Here is a 21,122-nt window from a genome sequence, read left to right as displayed (position 1 = left end):
TAGACATTTTTGGGTGCTTACACATGTCTTTTGCCGAAATCCAGCTCCCAAATAGACAGCAGGCCACAGATACAGTCTTCCTCCTCTGATCCAGTGGGTCCCTCCCCCTGAAGTTTATTTCTACTTGTTTCAGCCATCAGAACTCCTGTTCATTGAAAAATTGGCCCTGTGATAAATGTCGATGACGGTGAGCCATCTGCCTTGCACTGGCATTTGTTCACGTGGTGGTGACTCCTTTCCAACCGTATCCTTTTCCTCTCATCAGCACCAATTGACCAGCCATCATCCTTCCCAGGGTCCGCTCAGTGAAGGAAGGAGACAGAGATGGATTCTAAAGTGACTGGACAGCAAGGCTTCCAGATGGATTTGCTCCCCCTTCCCCTTCCATTCCTCATCCCGGGCTCTAATGGGACATGTGGCCCAGTTGCCCTTGTGCCCCAGCTGGCACTGAGCCAACGTTTAAAAGACAAGTCTTTGACTTCAGACACATGAATGATCCCAGCTGAGAGCAGCTGAGCCCACACCAGAACTGCCCCGCTGAACCAGCCCAAACTGCTGATCTGCAGAATCATGGCCTAAATGGCTACTGGGTTAAGCCACCATGTTTGGAATGGTTTGTCTCATGGCAAAAAGTTACTGATGTATATGTGAGAAGGTAAGAGTTAAATAGTGAGAGAAAGAGATTTTGATTGGCTTTGCCAGATGCTGGTGTAAGATTTCATAGTTCCAATAACTAGGTCAAGCCCAAGTGGTAACGTTATCACTGCTGGGCCATGGAGTGGATATACTTGGCCTTTAATGAGGCTTTTTTTAAATGCAAAGAATTAGTGCTTTCTAACTCTCTTGGTACCTTTTCTCTTTTGGAGGCAGAGAGGCAGGTCTGCAAAGCAGGTGTGTCTTTATGGCTTCGAGACCTTAGCGTGGTGGATCATATTAGCAAGAGATTTGGATAGTTTTTTCTAGTAGGTTAGGGATAAAGATCATGGAGGTCTAATTGTTGAGATGTTAGAGAATCCAGGGCATCAGCCAGCAGGGCCACTAATTTCCCTGGAATTGGTTCTCTCAGGAGTAATCCCATCATAAATGAAAGGGGATCCCCAGGAGGAGAATGATTGAAAAGCCAAAGGCTGGTGCAGCCTCAAGGTGTGGTGGTCACTTGTGAAGTCCAGCAACGTAAGCAACGTGATCTTATCTCACTGCAATTAATCAATTTTTGTGACCTTGTGTGAAGCTTTTCATATCTAGGAACTTTGGATAATTTATCCTAAGACACGAATATCTGGCTCCCTGCCACAGTTTCTGGATGGATGGATGGTCCTCAGACCGGGATGTGCCAGTTGAGAGTTGCCTGTGGGAGGAGCATTGGGTGGGAGGAGCATAGAGTCTGTGCTGGTGTATGAGTGTGTCTGGGCTGGGCGGGGAGTTTTCCCTCGTTCAGAACCCAGTTGCTGAGTCTGGGGGAGGGGCGGATATCTACAGCTCCATTCGGGGATCAGACTCTAGGAATCTGCTAATGCTTAAACTGTGTAATACGTTGAAGGCTATAACATACCTTCGGAATACATGCTTGTTGGCATGTAAGAGAACTGATGGAACTTCTATAACATGTTTCCTAAATGCACACATCCTGTGCATCACACCGTGAGTGCACTTCCACAAGAAAAGATATGACATCAGTCTCAGAAATGAAACCTCTGAATCAGGCTGATGGACGACCCAGCTGCTCACTGATTGAGGGATGATCTGTGAAGGGAAACCACGGGACACCGATTTGCGGAAAGTCAGTCGCACAGTGAGATCGGTGAGCTGTGAGGACGCATCCACTCATTAACCAAAACCTGTGCAAGGGTTTGGGTGGTTTACTGTCTACACTCCTGGATGCATTCAGTGCAAAAATGGTCATTTTTGTTATAAGTCCTTAATAATTCCTGGAGGTTCTTCAGGAGGTAGTAAAGAATGTATTTGGGCTCTGAGAGAAACATTAATATTTTCATTCAACAACACTTTATTGAATGTTTACTCTGTGCCAGGCACTGTTCTAGGTACTTAAAGTACATCAGGGAATAAAACTCACAAAGATTCCCTGTCCTGGTGATGGTGTGTGTGTGGAAACTGACAATAAGTAATGAGCATAACAAAGTAAGTAAATGTAAAGTTTGGCCAAAGGAGACATTTTCTTGTATGTGCCGAGGAAAAAAAGGATAACATAGGGATAAGAGATTTCAGGAGTGCTGAAGGCAGTGGCAGTGTTTAAAATGTGTTTGGAGTGGACCTCACTGGGAAGGTGAGATCTGGGCAAAGACATGAAGGAGGTAAGGCTTACGTGGAGAGATGGCAAGTCCTCTTGTTTTTTTTTTTTTTTAAACATCTTTATTGAAGTATAATTGCTTTACAATGGTGTGTTAGTTTCTGCTTTATAACAAAGTGAATCAGTTATACATATACATATGTTCCCATATCTCTTCCCTCTTGCATCTCCCTCCCTCCCACCCTCCCCATCCCACCCCTCTAGGTGGTCACAAAGCACCGAGCTGATCTCCCTGTGCGATGCAGCTGCTTCCCACTAGCTATCTATTTTACATTTGGTAGTGTATATATGTCCATGCCACTCTCTCACCCTGTCACATCTCACCCCTCCCCCTCCCCATATCCTCAAGTCCATTCTCTAGTAGGTCTGTGTCTTTATTCCCATCTTGCCACTAGGTTCTTCATGGCCTTTTTTTTTTTTTTCCTTAGATTCCATATATATGTGTTAGCATACTGTATTTGTTTTTCTCTTTCTGACTTACTTCACTCTGTATGACAGACTCTAACTCCATCCACCTCATTACAAATACCTCCATTTCATTTCTTTTTATGGCTGAGTAATATTCCATTGTATATATGTGCCACATCTTCTTTATCCATTCATCCGATGATGGAAAAATATGGAACGCTTCACGAATTTGCGTGTCATCCTTGCGCAGGGGCCATGCTAATCTTCTCTGTATCGTTCCAATTTTAGTATATGTGCTGCCGAAGCGAGCACAGGTCCTCTTGTTTATCCCTGCATCCCTTTTCCTGAGAATCTAGTCAAATACTTTATAGACAGTAGTGGCTTAATAAAACTTGATGTACATTGAATTAAAGATGACCAGATATTTCTTCAGCATGAGGTGGGTGGTTTTTCAACAGGTGAATGGATAAAGAAGATGTGGTATATAGATAGATGGAGAGATAGACGGAGATGGAGATAGGTAGATATATAGAATGGAACACTATTCAGCCATAAAAAAGAATGAAATTTTGTCATTTGCAGTAACATGGATGCATTCAGAGGGTATTATGCTTAGTGATACAAGTCAGACAGAGAAAGACAAATACTGTATGGTATCACTTATGTGTGGAATCTAAAAAATACAACAAACTAGTGAATATAACAAAACAGAAGCAAACACAGATATAGAGAACAAATTAGTGGGTACCAGTGGGGAGAGGCAAAGGCGGGGCACAATAGGGGAAGGGAATTAAGAGGTACAGACTATTATGTATAAAATAAACAAGCTGTAAGGATATATAGTACAGCACAGGGAATATAACCAATATTAAATAATAACTATAAAAAAATTAAAGAAGACCACACACTTCTTCAGCATGGGATGGGGGGTGCGTTTTCCCAGAAAGGGAGGTGGCTAGTTTTATCCATGATGTGTCTCTATTTTATTCTTTATTCTTTTACTATCCTCTTGCTCTTGCCCATTGCAATCTGGAGTCTGTCTGGATCGCCCCAATGAACAGTCACCATTTTTGCCTTGGTCCAGCTCTAGCTGAGGGTGAAATCCTAGAGCTGCTGTGATTTTTCTATTCAGCAGCCGCATTCTAGCTAGTGATGCTGCGGGAATAGGTACTGACGTTCCCCTTTCCGCTGGCCCACATGGCCAAGGCACTGCCGGGACCGCCAGGACACAGCCTCTTTCTTCTCTCTCCTCCCGCCGTGAAATCCCTGGCAGGAAGCAAGAAGAAACTCACTTGCCTCAACTGTTAGAGGGGTAAGATGTTAACTTCCTTGATTCAGGGGGAAATAAAATTGATCGACGGACTAGAGAGAACTGCTCCCCATTTACCCAGCAGAAGATATTATATGGCTGTAAGCAGGGTTCAGGAGCATGAGAAGGTAATAAACAATGTGTATAAGCTTGGCTCTCAAGGGAAGGAGAGCTGCTACCAAACCCACACTCAAATTGTTTTTTTAAATTAATTAATTAATTAATTAATTTATTTATGGCTGTGTTGGGTCTTGGTTTCTGTGCGAGGGCTTTCTCTAGTTGCGGCAAGCGGGGGCCACTCTTCATCGCGGTGCGCGGGCCTCTCACTATCGCGGCCTCTCTTGTTGCGGAGCACAGGCTCCAGACGCGCAGGCTCAGTAATTGTGGCTCACGGGCCCAACTGCTCCATGGCATGTGGGATCTTCCCAGACCAGGGCTCAAACCCGCATCCCCTGCATTGGCAGGCAGATTCTCAACCACTGCACCACCAGGGAAGCCCTCAAATTGTTTCTTTCTTTCTTATGTCAGGGCCTCTGTGCATGCCATGCGTAATAAAGGTAATAAAAAGGTAAGTTTATAAAGAAGAAAGAGACCCGTCAAGGACGGAAGCCTCTTTATTTGCTCTCCTGTCGTGGAATTCTTCTCAGTCCACTGGTATTTCAACACAGAAGGGGTGACTGGCTGAATGGCAGGCGTAGAACAGAAGAGCAGATGAGGGTCAGATGGATTATTCAATGAATTTACAGTGTCCCCAGTGTTGTCATAGTTTTTTTTTTTTTGATGGCAATCCACCCATCTACCTCTCAAGAGACTGATAGCTCGTTCTCAAAAAGTAGAGCTGCTTCTTGATCTACTAGGTGGTGTGTCAAAAAACTGGGTCAGAACTCAGGCTCTGTGCTGCAGTATTGGGTCACCTTAGACAGGTGGTGTACTGTTCATGTGCATCTTCCATCCCTGAGTCCACAACTGGGTACACTGCAGGTGCCAAGTAAAGATTCATTTATAAATGAATTAGTCTCCTCTATGCCTTTGATGCCTCCGTTTCCTCAACTGTAAAATAATACATTAAAAATATCCTCCCCATTCTTTCCTCCAACTCTACATGAAAATACTTCATCAGCATGTTATTCACTAGAATGAGACTAAGTCTGTGGAGTTTATGAACTCCTTAAGGTAGAGTCTTTGTAAATAAACACCAGAGAGTATTACCTTGTCTTTCTTGGAAACTTCCAGGTCTTAGGAGGTCCTGGGAAGAGTCCTGACAGAACAGGATAATCATGTGACCCTTGCATATTCAGCTAATAAGGGACGTATGTTGAACACAATGTATCAGATCCTGTGCTTCTGTGTGTTAATTTCTTTAATCCTCACAACATGAGGGGCGTGGGGACTACTATTATCCCCATGTTATAGATGGGAAAACTGAGCTGCACAGAGCTTGAATAGCTAGCTATGTTTCCTAAGATTGACAGTTAACAAGTAGCAGAACCCCGGCAAGATTATATAGACAGTAGTGGCTTAATAAAACTTGATATACATTGAAGTAAAGATGACCAGATATTTCTTCAGCATGAGGTGGGTGGTTTTTCAACAGATGAATGGATAAAGAAGATGTGGTATATGGATAGACGGAGAGATAGACAAGATTTGAACCCCGGCGGTCTAGCCCCAGAAACTTCTCTTGTAGCCACCAAGATAGAATGGCTCCTTGGAGGAGGCTTTCACAGGAACCTTAAGCAAGCTTTGCTGATAAAGGAAATATTATAATGACTTCCAGGTGACTGTTATTTATTCAGAGTTTGTCACCTTTCTCTTCACTGCTCAATTTTTTTTTTTCTTTCAAGTTTCAATTTAAGAAGAACCCATAATTACTGGGGCAATTATTCGTTTTGACAGACAATATAAATAGCCATAGAAATTCCTCCCCGTTCATTTATCCAGCTGACTAATACAGGCCACTGTATTATTTACTGTGGGCTAAGAACAATGGGGATTATATGGAAGCCACAATTTCTGTCCTCCAAGAGCTTTGCCATCCATTGGAGAAACAAGAATATACACCTGAATCCTGAATGGATATGGTGAAGCAATACATGGTATGTGTCCAAGGGGATGACACAGACACTCTGCTTCATGGAAATTGAGCTTATAATGGAGCTGGAAGGACTGGGGGATGTCAGGGGGGAGGGGCAGCTTGACCCTGCACCTTGTGGGGAAGGTAAGAATTTGATGGGAGTGGAGGTGACAGCGCAATTCCAGCCTAGTGTGTTAGTGAGGTAGTGTGTCAGGGGCTGCACGAGAAGTTTCTGGAGCTAGATTGGTTGGAGTCAAATCCTGGTTCTGCTACTTATTAGCTTTAAGCTTTGAGAAACTTGACAGTTTGACCTCTGTGAGGCTCAGTTTTCTCATCTAGAAGGAGGGAAAGAGAGGGTCTCAACGGATGCAGTACTCTAAATAGATAAGAGGAGCATGATTTGTTTACAAGTAACCTGGAGCAGTGGGGTGAGGGAAGAGAGAGGGCTATTATCCTCAGACCTCTAGGACCGAGAGAAAGAACAGTCATTAGAACCAGCAGGCACAGTGTAGAGGGAGCTGCCTCTCAGGGAGCACTGTCCTTTAGGTGAGGGGCACAGCTAGCTTTTTTTTTTTTTTTAATTAATTTTTATTGGAGTATAGTTGCTTTACAATGTTGTGTTAGTTTCTGCTGTACAGCAAAGTGAATTAGTTATATGTATACATATATCCGCTCTTTTTTAGATTTCCTTCCCTTTCAGGTCACCACAGAGCACTGAGCAGAGTTTCCTGTGCTATACGGTAGGTTCTCATTAGTTATCTATTTTATACATAGTAGTGTACATATGTCAATCCCAATCTCCTAATTTGTCCCACCACCCCGCCCTTCCCCCCTTGGTAACTGTACGTTTGTCCTCTACATCTGTGACTGTTTCTGCTTTGCCAGTAAGTTCATCTGTACCCTTTTTCTAGATTTCACATATAAGCGATATTACATGATATAGCTTAAAGGAGACAGAAAGGGAAGAAACAGTGGATACCTTCCCTCTGACCTCCTGCCTGGCTCCGCCCCTCTCCCCCTATTGGCTGAGCCCAACCAGGAAGCCACCATCCTTGGGAACTGGGTGAAATCCCACAGGTCAGGCTCCCAGGATGAGAGCTGGTGCAGATAGGCAGATCGTGGGTCTGGAGGGGCAGACAGAAAATATCCGGCACAGAGTGGGAACACCAAATTGCAGAGGCAGGGAAAGGCTTGCTGGTGCCATCTTGCCAATTCTTGAGAACGGCATGTAGGGATTTGGACTTGGTTCTGAAGGCAGTGGGACCATGGAGAATTTTTCAACAGGAGGGTGACACAGTGAAGGCGTAAGTCAACCTCAGTGTCTCAGGTGGACTGAAAGGCAGAAAGACAGAATAAATCAACGCTGGGAGGAGACGTTCTGGGTTAGACCTCAGGCCCCGTGCTTCATCCCCTGCCTTCACTTTGCAGCAGGCTTCCCGGAAGAAACTCTTTCTCTGGGTTGCCTCTCTCTCTCCTTCCTTGCCTGTGGTTTTAAGATCTGCCCTGATAACTGTAGCCTGCTTGGCTATGAACTTTCCAGAAAAGACAGAAAGCTGGATCTGAAGCAGCTCCCTGAACCACAGTCTCGCAGCTGTCACAGAGCCAGGCCACCGAACACTGTTTTGGAAGGAAAGTGAACGTGCCTCATTACAGCCTGATGCAGATCGCCTCTGACAGACACCGCGGTAATGGTTCAGAATGAGCACACTCCCACGAACAACGGGAAAAGAGACTTCGCATTGTTCTCCGGGCCCATAATTCGTTTGCTGTAAAAATGACTGTGTTGTTTGTAGGACATGTTTCCTCTCTGAACGATGCCTTTATTGAATCAATTTAAATATTTTAGGAACGAAGCACTTTGTGAAAGAAGCAACCTGATGCCTGGATGTGGGCTTGAAACATCGAGGTGTCCCTGGAACCAAGTCTTTAGGGGCTGTTTCTCTACCCCCCTGACAGTTGTATGTATGTCTGCCTTGCCACAAGGGACTTGACCCTGTGTTTTCCCATCATTTTTGTGTGGCAATGGACGGCAGGGGTAAGTGGCAACCGGAAACCAGCAACAGTGACCTCAGGGAACAGATGGATTTACTCATGTCCCTTTGTGAGTGGGCTTTGGAGGAAGACGCCTGTCCAGAGATGGCTCGCGATTAGATCAGTTGGGAAGTTTCAGTTCTTCTTGCTTTCAGGTGCTCATTCCAAGCCTCTAAACCCCAAACCAGGGGTGCTACTGCTTCCTCAGAGAAACAATCACACGGCAAGACATCACGTTTCTTTCTAGAAACACATTCATTGATGCGTCTCTTATCCAAACTGTAGGCCACTCAGAAGACTGGCTGATTGCAAAGAGGCTGGATTTCAAGGTGGGAGAAGTAAACAGGCCTCTTTTTTGGATGAATGCAGATGAAGTTGCAATTTGCCGTTTTTCAATCAACAGCATCAGGCCACATCAGCAAATGTCACCCACTAACCATGTTTTATAAGAGAAATCTGAGCTCCCTTCATATTCCAGTCTTCAAGGGCAGTTTTCTGCCTTTTCCTGCCATGCCCTTCAATTATAGGATGATCTCAGATGAATCTGGATTGGGCTTTAGTTTTGCTTTTGGTTACACATAAAATAATTGTTTTCGAAACAATACCCTTGTGATTAGAAACCACTGCAGCTAAAAATATTTAAATCAGGAAGCATCCCAAATAAAGGACTTGGCAAAACACATCAGATAGGACAAAAATTTTGCTGCAGAATGTAAAATAAATATCAAAAGACTAAACTACACATAAGGCACCACGAAGCATCGGAGTTTTGATGGGTACCATTTGCCCGAGATGTTTATACATCTCCGTGAAATTGCAGCTAATCATATAAATTCTTTGTTTCAGCTTGAAATCTGTTCCGGTTGACACCTTCACTTCTGTGTTGACTATTTTTCTCCCATCTTCTGATCTCCTTCTGCCTCTTTTTTTTAAAAGAATAAATTATTGGCAGAGCATGGGCTTGTGAAGCAGGGATTTGATTCTATTTAACTCTTTTTTTCCCCTTTTCCTCATTTTCTTATGTTTGTTTCCAGCAACTCTCAGGCTTAAGCTCCAGATGCATCTCAGATTCTCTCAATAAATCCTTCTTATTTTAATTTTTACCTGTTACACTGATTTCCTCCCTTCTTCTTCCTTCTTTTCTTCCCTTTCTCTTTCTTATTTCCGTAACAGGACTTTCTCTGTTTTATGGGGTAGTTATAAGCTATATACTCGCAGGTATTGTGGATGGACTGTCCTGCTTGGGGGGCTGAGGCGTCACAACTACATGTCATGACATCAATTTCCCCTCTTGGAAGAGAAAGGCTTACACTGAAATGAGGACTGTTCTTCCTCCTTTTGTCACTGCTTTCCCTGACCAATTGACCAAATTCAAGTTGGGCAACAGGAAGGGTGAATAACGGTCACGAATATTGTCCTCTCCCTTCCCCAAACAGGGAAGCTGTACCCAGGGATTGTGAAGTTTGTGGATAGACAAAGGTGATCCATGAGAGTGATGGGAGTTTCTGTGCTTCTATGGTCTGAACGTTTGTGTCTCCCCCAAATTCATATGTTGAAATCGTTACCTCCAAGGTGATGGTATTAGGAGGCAGGTCCTTTATGGGGTGATTAGATCATGAGGGTGGAGCCCTCATGATTGGGATCAGTGCCCTTGTAAGAAGAGGCCCCAGAGAGCTAGCTTGTCCCTTTGGCCGTGTGAGGGCACAGAGTGACTGTGAAAGAGGAAGAATGCCCTCACCAGAACCGATCTGCCAGCATTTTGACCTTGGACTCCCCAGCCTCCAGAGTGTGAGAAATAAATTTCTATTGTTTATAAGCCACCCAGGTAGTGGTATTTTTGTATAGCAGCCTGAACAGACTGAGACAGATAGAGAGTAGTGTTTTGGAGACATGAAGGGCAGGAGCAGGGTGATGCTAATGTAGAAGAGAGGGTTTGTCTCACTCATTCCTCCCCTTCAGCATCTGTGTCCCTAGAAGGGAAAAGAGTCAGGTGCAACTGCAGGCACCAGGCAGAGCCGCCCTTCCTGTCAGGTCTCACCGCCCTCTGACTCACCACTTCCTTGGATCATCCGTGTCGGTGTTAACTAGGCGTGATCCCAAGGTTGAGAGCTAGGGATTTTTACTTCCCTATGGATCTTGGAGTAGCATCATTTTAGAATATTTTCCCTTCTGCAACATTTCAATTTATTTGACACCCTCCCCCCATTAACATCCCCAATGTTAAAACAACACGGCATCAATTTCCATCCAGAACTTACTAACTTCCTGCTTCCTGTGATTTCAAATTGCATTTTTTTCTGATGGCTCAGCCCACAATGATCTTTCCATTTCAAACTCCCCCATGTGATACTCTGTTTCCATGAGGGTGGGCACTGCATCTTGCTCTCTTTGAATCCCCAGCATTTAGCAAAAGGCATGCCACATGGCTGGAACTCAAGAAACACCTTCCAGCAGTCACCATGTATTGATGGTGCGTTTAATTTTTTTCATTTAAATATGCTTTGCTTTCCAACTGGATTGTAGCTCTTGGAGGGCACTGCACACCCACCACTGCCGAGTGTGCTGTTCTTTTTGCATGAAGTAGGTGCTCATTAGAGACTTGTTTTGATGATGATGATTAAACTCCACAAATATTTTGTTGAATCCTTTCTCTGTGCCAGAAAGTGTAGTGGGTACATAGGGTGAAAACATTCAAAAAAAAAAAAAAAAAAAAGAAAGAAAGAAAAGAACCCTGTCCTCTAGGAAGTCATAATAGACATGATAATAATAACATATCCCTGGGGTCTGGCAGAGAGATGCACCTTATTCGAATAGCTGTTGATTTAATCATCATTATGTAGCCCGGATTTAAGAAGTACCTGGGCTTTGTCATCTGATCACCTGACATGATTAATGCAAGGCAGGGATTGAATTAATTACCTTTGAAGTGCCCTGAGTTTTTTAGCTTTTTTAGTCAGTGAATTGCATGTATTGCTTCTCATTTAATAACTTTCCCAAAGAAAATTCGAAACAACCATCTGCACAGGCTCTGTGCTGGGCACTGGGCAGAGAGAGAGAGGATGTAGTGGATAAAATACGAGGTCTCAGGGACTCACAACTGGGACTCACACCAACACTGCTTACCCCTCCCGTGAGGCCGATCTGCTAAGCGCAAGACAGAGTAAAAACCAAGTGTTACCGGAATGATTAATTTTGACTGCAGTGATTCTGGCAGACTTCACAAACAAATTGACATTTGAGTTGGACCTTGATACTGGATTTTGACAAGCAGAGACTGAAGGAAAGACCAACTCAGACAGGTGAAACAGGATAAACAAAGGCATGGAAGTCTGCAAGTTTCTGCCCTTAGTATGCAGTGGAGGCCTAATATTTGGGTGTGGTTGGAATACAGATTTTTCAAGGGCTGTGAATGACTGCAGGCAGGGGTTGCCTTGGCATTTTCAAGGTCAAATTAGGCCTTTGGCCAAGTTTTGTTTGGCTCAGCACAAGGTTTTAAATGTTTTGATTGGCTGCCAACATGTAAAAATCAGATTTCACAGACACGTTCAGATTTTGGGCTTCTCTTAAAAACAATCTAGCAATACTGTGCCTGCATTTCCTCTAAGTGACAAGTGGCTGGAATTGAGTAAGGGCTGTTCTTTTTAAACAGGCAAGTGGAGTTCTTCAGCTTGTCACCATCCCTGGCTAACGGGCCACCATCAAATGGCACAGACAGGTATTTGAGTTTGTACCCTCTGACCCAAAAGCTTTACTGACTGCTGCATGCTGGGAGAGCTGGTGTCTGTTTCAGGGAACTTTATACAGTGGGTGACTTACACACACATCTGGATGGCTCTTGGGAGTTGGCAGACTCTTCAAGGAAGGAAACGTGTCAGGAGGTCATCCCAGATGCTGTTCTGAGGAATCTTGTTTGTCTAATGAGATCCTAAGCTGGCACACCTGGTGCATTTTGAAAGGCGGGGGTGGGGGGCGATAATGACCCTCACGGTTGAAAAGATCTCTTTCCATGGCAACCCACAGTGCTTTCGTCAATCTGAGAGCTTGTTAGCCTCCCTTCTCTGGTTTCTCTTTCCCTGATAAGTGAGTTTTCTTTTCTTCTGGAATGCAGGCTGGCAGCGTGCCAACAAGAATTGGAATTCATTTTCGGAACAAAGGAGGACACGTAGGTATGTTTTTCTCTTTTCATTTCCTTTGTTCAGCGGTTATGCCAATCAGGTGTTCGTACTTCTTGGACCTTCATGAACTAACTCTTCATTTCCCTTTTTCTCATGGAAAAGTGCACTTTGGGTGTACTGGTGCCCATGGATTTGTGCTGGACTTTGCACGCAAGGGCATATGAGCGCGCCCAAATGCAAACACAGGGTGATACACACACAAAATGCAGGTGTTTGGCAGACCTGTGTGCTCTTGCTCGTGCACAGACATGCTGAGCCTGATGCCCAGTAAGAGTGAGAGGTTCCTGACAAAACCTTCTTTTTAGAAGGATAAAATTGAAGGTTACTGAGTCGACGAACTAATCTATCTAATTAGATGCCTCTGAGCAAAATGCATAAAATTTGCATGAATTATCTTAACAGGCAAAGAATAGGACACAGGAAGGAAAATCTCCAGGAAATTTGCATTTTGATGGGGGAGGGGGAGGCTTGGGGACTAAAATCCAGAAGGTCCTTTCTGCTTTTATGTTTTGGAACTACACTCAGGAGGACCTAACCTGTGCTGCCTGTTGTCAGCAAAGACGGCCCTTGTATCCTTGGCTTTGCGAACAGTTCCTCCAAGTCTTGTCTGCGGACTGCCTGCCGGGGAAGGAGCCAGCAGGCGGCGGAAGCTCCATTAAGGCAGTGCCCGAGGACGGGGATGATCAGTTTCAGTCCTGGCCTCTCCCTGGCTGGAGGGACAGTTGCCTCTTGGCCTCTAGGTGGCACTGTTGTATCTATTGTAAGAAGCACTTCACTTTGTAGCTACATCCCTGCTATTGAAGCTGGAGGGGGGGAAAAAGAGAGAATAAAATACAGCTCCCTCTTCCTGCTGCCCCCCGCCGCCCTCCGCCTAACGTCACAACCCTTTCCACCTAGGCACAGCTGCTCCATGCAGCCCAAAGGACATTATATCCTGTTTAACCTCACATGATTTATTTAAAATCAGTGGTTCTTTTAGTTCCTTTGCTCTGTGTGCACATATTAAGCTCAGGGATAATTCATTTGAGAGCTAAACTACCCAAGATAACACTCGCCTCTCTCCATTTTACTCCCCCCCCCCACCCCATCCCTCCCAGTTCTCATATTCACAGGGTGATGGGAGCGCTGTTGGAAGGAGGGCCGCGGTAGGGTATGTTCCTTGGACCCTGAAGGCACGGCTTAGTAGGGCAAGTCAGGGCTGAAAGGAGCAGATTGGCAGTGCTGTGACAGGGAAGATGGCAACCTGACCGAAACGCGGCAGGGATAGTGAGAAGAAAGCCGTGAGTTCCACTCCCATTCCATTCTTTCCGGCCACCTAGAAAACCTGTCTCCTCCTGGGCTGACAGGTTTGGGCCAAGTGTGAGAATCACATTCTGATGTCTAATTAGAGGTAGTGAGGTGGAGATGGAGACGGAAGAGCTCACTCATTAAGATTGCCTCAGTTTCCCCGGTGCTGAGACGGGAAATCTTACTGACCCATTAGGCAAAGACTTGAGGATAATCGAAAAGGTATTTGCAAAAAATATGGTAGGCGTTCGGGAGATGGGGACTAATTCTCACAACATCATAGCATACACAGTCTGTCCTCAGTATCCAAGGATTTCGCGTCCGCGGATTTCGAATCCGCGAATACGGGGGACCGACCGTATCCACGGTACTTCACCATTTTACATAAGGGACTTGAGCATCCGAGGGTTTTGGTATGAGCGGGGGTGGGGGTGGGGTCCCGAAACCAATGCTCTACGGATACCGAGGGGTGACGGCAGTGAACAAGAGGGAAAGATACTGGGAAAATAGATAACATTTGGCGGCACTACTATGTTTGCAAAGACGTTTTTCTCTCTGATGTTAATCATCCCCTCATCATCCTCCACACAGTGATGTTATCCCTACCTCACCTGGGAGGATCCTGGGTCCATTCAGTGACTTGCTCAGATTCACAGAGTTAAGGAACAGAGCCAGTTCTTAAAACCGGTATCTGCCTCCAAGTTCTACTCTCCCTGCATAGTTGTTTTATTTTTATCCTGAACAGATTCTTCAGTTGGGAAGCAATATTCAAGTCTAGCCATCAACATTTGCCTTACTTGCCACCCAAGAATCAAATCAAGATATCCTTAAGGCAAAGTAATAAAAGAAGCACCAGTTTTCTTTTGTTTTTGTTTTTTTAATGAAAATTCTTACTTTATTTTGACCTGAGAAGCAATAACCTTAGGGTGTACTCTTTGTTCGCTTTCAATTTCGCTGTAGTTGTTTTCTGTTTGTTTGTTTTGAATTTTAGTTTATAATTTTATCTGTTTGAGTCTTAATGGTACCTTCTGTAAAATAGGTTGAATAAACTTTATCTGGGCCTTGGGAATCAAGGGAAAATAATGTTTTATGAGTCACTCAGGGGTCTTTGAATGAAAGATTCAAGACAAGCATTAGTTTTTATCATTGTTTTAATAGCAATTTATTAAGCCCAAACCTTAGGGAATTATGGAAGAATATATGATTTCCTCTGCCTGATTACATCTTTGAGTTTTGTAAAAGTTTATAATGGATGAAATAGTACTTAACAGCTTCATAAACCAAACTGTTACGCACATTTAAATGGTCTTCACTCTTATTATCTTAACTAATGAATTTTGCCAGGCATCTCTGTTATAGCTGTATGATTTATAAAGATTATATTTACTTTTTCTCCTTATAAGAACCTAATGAGACCAAACTGGTCGCACGTAATCAGCCACTGGCCTTTTTCATCTCTTCGGGTTTTATTTACGAAAGCTTATTAGAGCAAACGTACTGAGTAATATGCAGCGATAGCTAGGTTTTGCCCAGTGATCCCAAACAGCCAACACAGAATGTAGATAATGAAATGACAGGCTGATTAAAATGCAAGGAGAAAAGTAAATGCACTCAGGGCCCATTTCGAAAATCCTTACCTAGGCAGAACACCCATTAACATGTTTTCAACCTAAGAACGTCTTTTTGTGCAGAGACCCGGAATGATACTGTAACACATGTCTCAGAAAATGAGGGCTGAGCTCTTTGTTTTCCACTAGTGCAGGACTGGGTTAAAGTACGATGCACAAGTGGTTGTACGGAATGGTGAGTGCTGTGGCACCAAAGATTGGATGACCCCTAATTCATGACGAGAAACCATAGGACGTAGTCCACAGGGCTTAAATTCAACAACAACTGAAATAAATAATAATTTGGACTAACATGGGTATTTTCCTCCTAGAATCTCTTTATTAGAGCCAACATCTAATACAACCTGGATCGATATGACCCAAGTTAGAATTTATCACATGTCAATCCTCTCTCAAAGACATTAGCAAAGCACATGATGACAGGGCTGGACCAAGCACTCACCACCATCATTGGTGTATCATGACTCTACACAGTCTTTTGTTGTCTTTCATCCAGAGCATCTTCTTTTTTTCCCTGTTGTGATGTTCCTTTCATTATTTTTTTTAAGTTTTTTTTTTTTTTTTTGCTGTGGACCATTTTTAAAGCCTTTATTGAATTTGTTACAATATTGCTTCTGTTTTATGTTTTGGTTCTTTGGCTGAGAGGCATGTGGGATTCTAGCTCCCTGACCAGGGATCGAACCCACACCTCCTGCATTGGAAGGCAAAGTCTTAACCCCTGGGCCTCCAGGGAAGTCCTGATGTTCCTTTCATTTTACTGAAACAAAGACTCGCTACACTCTCAGCAGAGCATTGAACTGACATTTTCCTAACCTGACTTCAAAGGCCCTTAGGGATGAGGGACAGCTTAATTGTTTTCCCAGATGTCAACCTTAAATGTTTCCAGTCCTCTGTAATGTTCTAGTCTGTCATGATTGGCCATTCATAAAACTTTCTGAAATTGTTTGAAACCATTTATACATTTGTTTCCTTTCTGTACCACCTGTTGGTGTAATGCATTTGGTAAGTAACAACTTCCTCTATAAAGTTTCAAAGGGTGTCCCCTTGTACTAGTATTTTGAGATCTGTTTTCACCTTCTTCACATTATTGAAGATTTTATAGTTTAAGACAATGTTCCCTTTCTAGTCTTCATGTTTCTAGGCCACTGATATCCTAAGACCTTGGACCACCAGTTGGTTTGTGAAATATTCTCTTCAGGCTATCCCACTAGGAGAGCAACATTTGGGTTATTTATTGACTTATTCAGGCCTTTGCTCTGCAACTTTGTTTCCTTCACCTAGACTATACTGCACTCATCTAGAATGACCTGAATTAAAGGGTGAAAGCAATTATGGAATCAGAGAATGTTAGAGGCCACCCTTATTGTTGGATGAAGAAATTCAGGCTTAAAGAAATAGGTGACTTGCCCAAGGTCAGACTGTTAAAGAGAGAGTTAAAGAGAGACCTGGATTAGAACTGGACTCTCAGGCTGATATTCTTTCCGAGGTCTTGCTTAAGGTCAAATGGACAACTGTTTTTTGTTTGTTTGTTTGTTTTTGGTTTGTTTTTGGTTGCTATTGTTATCCAAATGTGGTCAAAAGTTCATGGTCAAAAAGTATCAAGGGTGAAATTGTGAAGTAGGCTATCCGTGTCTTCAGTGCTTCTCTGTCCCCTACATGCCTCCCAGTCTGGTGAAGGTGTTCCTGGTCGTGCTTGCCGAACACCCAGGGTCCTGGTGCCACTCCTGTCTCCCACCCACACCCATCAATGTGACCTATAAGGGGTGTGTTTCTTGCTGCCCCTTCTGACCTTTTTCTGCTGCCTTCCATCAACCTGCTACGTGGCCCCTGCGTCGAGATTTCCTAGTCTGGTACCATACGGTGGTCTTGGGACCCTGAGGATAACACTCTAATCGATACACCACTTCCAGCTGAGATACTCAGGGCCCCAAATTCATGCTTTTTTCCCTGTCTTCCTCTTATTACAATGACACAAAGAGTGAATATTGTGTAAATAACAAGGTCTGACTGTATAGCACAGGGAACTATATTCAATATCCTGTGATAAGCCATAAAAGAATATTTTAAAAAAAGAATTTCTATATGTGTAAAACTGAGTTACTCTGCTGTAGAGCAGAGGTTGGCACAGCATTGTAAATCAACTATACTTCAATAAAATTAAAAAAAAAAAAAAAGAGTGAATATTGTGGAGCTCTGGAAATCATGACCGCTCTATGGAGAAGGTGCTTTTGCACAGAAGGGCCTTTCCACTGTCTATTGCTTTTAGGTGTTGGCTTGGGCTATAGCTGGTCCTATATATGATTCTGAACCCACCTTGTGCATAGAGGTTACAGCTCTGCCATTTTGATCCTCCTCCATCTTCAGGTCCTTTCCTCCCAGAGGAAGGCACGGAGGTTGAATAACCATGGATGTGACTAGACATGGAACTCAGCCAGGAGCAGCATGAGGGCACCTGGGAGAGGGCGCTTGAAGGCAAGAATGCTCAAGGGAGGGGCGTATGGAGAAGGGGGAGGAGTAAAGGACAAAGGAAAGTAGGTTTTCCTGTTCCCATGTTTTCATTGTTTTATTACATCTCTCCTCCCACAGTTTTGGTTCACTTTTCCTCATTTTGCTTTGTTTTACAGTTTTTAATCTCTTTCCTGAGTTTCTCCTGTTCTACTTCCTGCAGTGCCCTTGTAGGCACATTTCTTCTTGAACTGCTGAGCAATTTTTCTCTGCTACATTGTCCCGGAGAAGTTTCCCCTGGTGAACTTTCTCCAGTTCTCCACCTATTGGTTTTAGATATTCTTCACATTTGCCTGTGTTGTTTGGGATTCTGGATTTGAAGCAAACATTGACTCCTTTGCATTCTGAGTCTCGAAAGATGATATTTCAGAGCTTAGTGCCTTTACTCCTTCTATCTGAAGCGTTTGAACCTAAAAGAATTCCCCAAATTTGACACTCGACGTTTATGAGCATCTTGTAATAGCAATGCTGGATGTTATCATGTGTCTATTACCTTGAAGACTGCAAAGTGTATCTGCAGGGCTTGCCTCACGGAGCTGCCCAATCTGCCTGCTGTGTAAAGGTTCCAGGTACCTGATGTTTCTACCCTCCTTATCATTGTAAACTCACGGGTAGAAATGCCACTAATTCCTCCTTTCCAAACTTCGCCCCCTTGTTGAAGAATGCTCTGCACACAATGGGCACTCAATTTTCTAAATGGTAACTCTCAATCCTGAACTTAAATGTCCCCAGTACAGATGTACTGTAATTTAAGAAAATCCAATATATAAAAACTAGAATTTACAGAAAAATATATTATTTGTATTACAAAAGAATTTATCATAGGGCTTCCTCTAATAGCAAACTCCTGTAGTGGATTCAAGTTATCTTTTTTCTTAGAAGGCAGTTTAATTTATATGGAAAAAAATAGATGGATTGACAGGGTCATATTGATTGCATAAAATAAAAACCTTTGCTTCTTTGTGACTAAGGGCTAGGTATCTCTTTTTTTTTTGTTTGTTTGTTTTAAATAACAGAGGTCTTTAAAGTATTTATTTATTTGTTTATTTATGGCTGTGTTGGGTCTTCGTTTCTGTGCGAGGGCTTTCTCTAGTTGCGGCAAGCGGGGGCTGCTCTTCATCGCGGTGCGCGGGCCTCTCACTATCGCGGCCTCTCTTGTTGCGGAGCACAGGCTCCAGACGCGCAGGCTCAGTGGTTGTGGCTCACGGGCCCAGTTGCTCTGCGGCATGTGGGATCTTCCCAGACCAGGGCTTGAACCCGTGTCCCCTGCACTGGCCGGCAGATTCTCAACCACTGTGCCACCAGGGAAGCCCTAGCTATCTCTTTTGATCATATAATTCTGTCATATACAGAGGTAACTATTTGTCATTACTATGAACCACAAGTTCTCAATTTATGGAAATGGAAAGTATGTAAGGTTAAGGAGCACAGAGCGAAACAGCAGTGGTCTCCCGGGTTTCAGCCCAGAGATTAAGGTCTATCCTGTCACAGGTAACTTGAAAGGGAATTGGACACACACACACACAATATTCCCCCTTTCCCAGGTAGGAAGAGTGCACAGCACTGGCCTGCAACCCAGAATGACCCTGGCTTTGCTTGTGGACCTCCCCCAACCCTGCTCTGACCTGTCCTAAGCTCTGTGACGCTCAGTCTTTGCCCTCGTGGATAGCTTTCCCAGGGCCCAGGTCATACCCATGCTGCAGGACCGGGTGGAGAAGCGGACACAAACGTTCCCCAGCCGGCTCAGCTCTGCCACGGTGGAAACACTCCCTCACTGGCTCTCCTCTGATGGAAATAGTCCCGACCTCTCAGCCCTTTCTCTCTCTCTCTCACTCTTGAAAGCCAATTTCCTGCTTCAATCTTATTCTTATGAATAGAAACACGGAGCTTGCATGGAGAATGAGAAACTACTGTATCATAGGAAGCAATCACACAGAACACAAAAAGCCATTCAAAGTAATTAAACGACTCCCATCCCCTTTTCTATATTTCTTTTCAGCTCCGCGCTGACGGGCTGTTTATCTTTGCCATCACAACTGCGGCAGCCGCCGCAGCGGTGCCTCGGCTGATGCCGAGAGGCCAGAATTCAGACAAACACTTTCATTGTCGGCTGCCAAAGCGTTTTAGCTTCCGAAAAGCAAGGGAGGCGAACGCCATCACCCCGTAAGGAAATACATACATACATACATACATACATACATACATACATACATACATACATAAAGGCCCGGGGGTGAGAGAAGCTTCTGGGTGATTTTCCACTTGTCGGAGGAAAGGGGGTGGGACCGGTCAGGATGGGGTGGGGGGCAGGGGAAGGATGGGGGAGCTCATTGTTTCCAGCCCCTGGAAGCTTTTGTTCTCTTCAGCTGGGGCAAGGAGGCTGCAGCTCCGGTCCCAGCTGTGCAGGAGCTTGCAGGCGATCTAAGGAGAGGGTGATGTGTCCCCAGCAGGCTTTGCCTGGGGAGGCGACAGCGGGGCGGGAAGGTGGAAGCCGCTGGTTCTGACTGAGCAGGGCTGAGTTAACAGGGCTCCCCGTGTTACTTCCGGCATAGATGCCCTTTTCCAGGGCAGTTGCAGAGAGAGAGCTGAGAGGTTTGCCAGAGGGCTTAAACAAAAAAATTTCCCCCTTGTCCTGGTCCCAGCGGGTCTGTGGCTGCGGCTTCAGAGAGTAGGGTACCTTGGATAGCGTCACGGGGCTTAGAGTTGGAGAAAAAAGGAAAAGCTCAAAGTGGGTCAGTAGCCTGTGCTCTTCCATCAGCCCAACCTCACTAGTGCAGCTGGAATGTATTCGTTCGCTGGTGAGAATCAATGTTTCTTCAGAATACATGGTGCTGGGGCACTGGTGAGAGAGCCTGGGGAGGTTTGCCCAAGAAAGGGCTTCTGGGCTGTCAAGAAGTCGGTCACTCAGTCAATAGCACTTTTTAGGTGGGAACTGAGAGGTGTCACAAAGGACCCACATGAAAAAGCTCGTAACATCAGGATCTCCAAGGAGCAGGCTGGGCTGCTTTGGAACGTAACTCCCTTGTGTGGACTTTCACCTGCTCTTACCCCTTAGGACCAGCTCTGCTGCTACCCTTTTTGGGTTTTAAGAAACTTTGCATCTAACAGGCAGCCTCTCCCAGATTGAAAATTGTGCCGAAGATGGTCCATAAAAAGCCAAATCAAGCTACACGGACCATCTCAATTTTAAAGACTAAAGGACTTGCATTCCATTCCTCACTCCCCACTGCCCCATAGACTCATTGTAGTAGGTTTCGCTTCCTGGTTTCTGTCAATTTCATTGCAGGTCCAGAGGCCCTGGATCCACTTCTTCCCCAGTCTCACTGACCCTGCGCGTGGTGTTGCCTGTTTGGTTTAATTTGGGGAGCTGGCACCTTGCCCATTCCCCCCTGACAGA

At 44.5% G+C, this 21,122-nt stretch overlaps 1 pseudogene across 7 annotated transcripts in view; it reads left to right on the top strand.

Annotated features, from left to right (window-relative positions):
* LOC309651709 (RNA-binding protein 4B pseudogene) overlaps positions 1–21,122 on the top strand; it is a 270,167-nt pseudogene that overhangs the window by 80,856 nt on the left and 168,189 nt on the right. For 5 of the 7 annotated variants that reach the window (XR_014268724.1, XR_014268725.1, XR_014268726.1 and 2 more), the window contains exons 3-5: positions 4,554–4,593; positions 6,783–6,839; positions 12,239–12,296. The exons of 1 other annotated variant lie outside the window; for it this stretch is intronic. The product of XR_014268724.1 is annotated as an RNA-binding protein 4B pseudogene (transcript). Of the gene's footprint in view, positions 1–4,553; positions 4,594–6,782; positions 6,840–7,091; positions 11,846–12,238; positions 12,297–21,122 lie in introns of those variants that run through there. One more of the 7 variants, XR_014268730.1, reaches the window with a different exon arrangement.

The sequence above is a fragment of the Balaenoptera physalus genome (assembly GCF_965194825.1).
Source record: "Balaenoptera physalus genome assembly, chromosome: 21".
Lineage (NCBI taxonomy): Eukaryota > Metazoa > Chordata > Mammalia > Artiodactyla > Balaenopteridae > Balaenoptera > Balaenoptera physalus.
The sequence above is the reverse complement of the archived record's forward strand: the minus strand, read 5'-3'. Positions and strand labels throughout refer to the sequence as shown.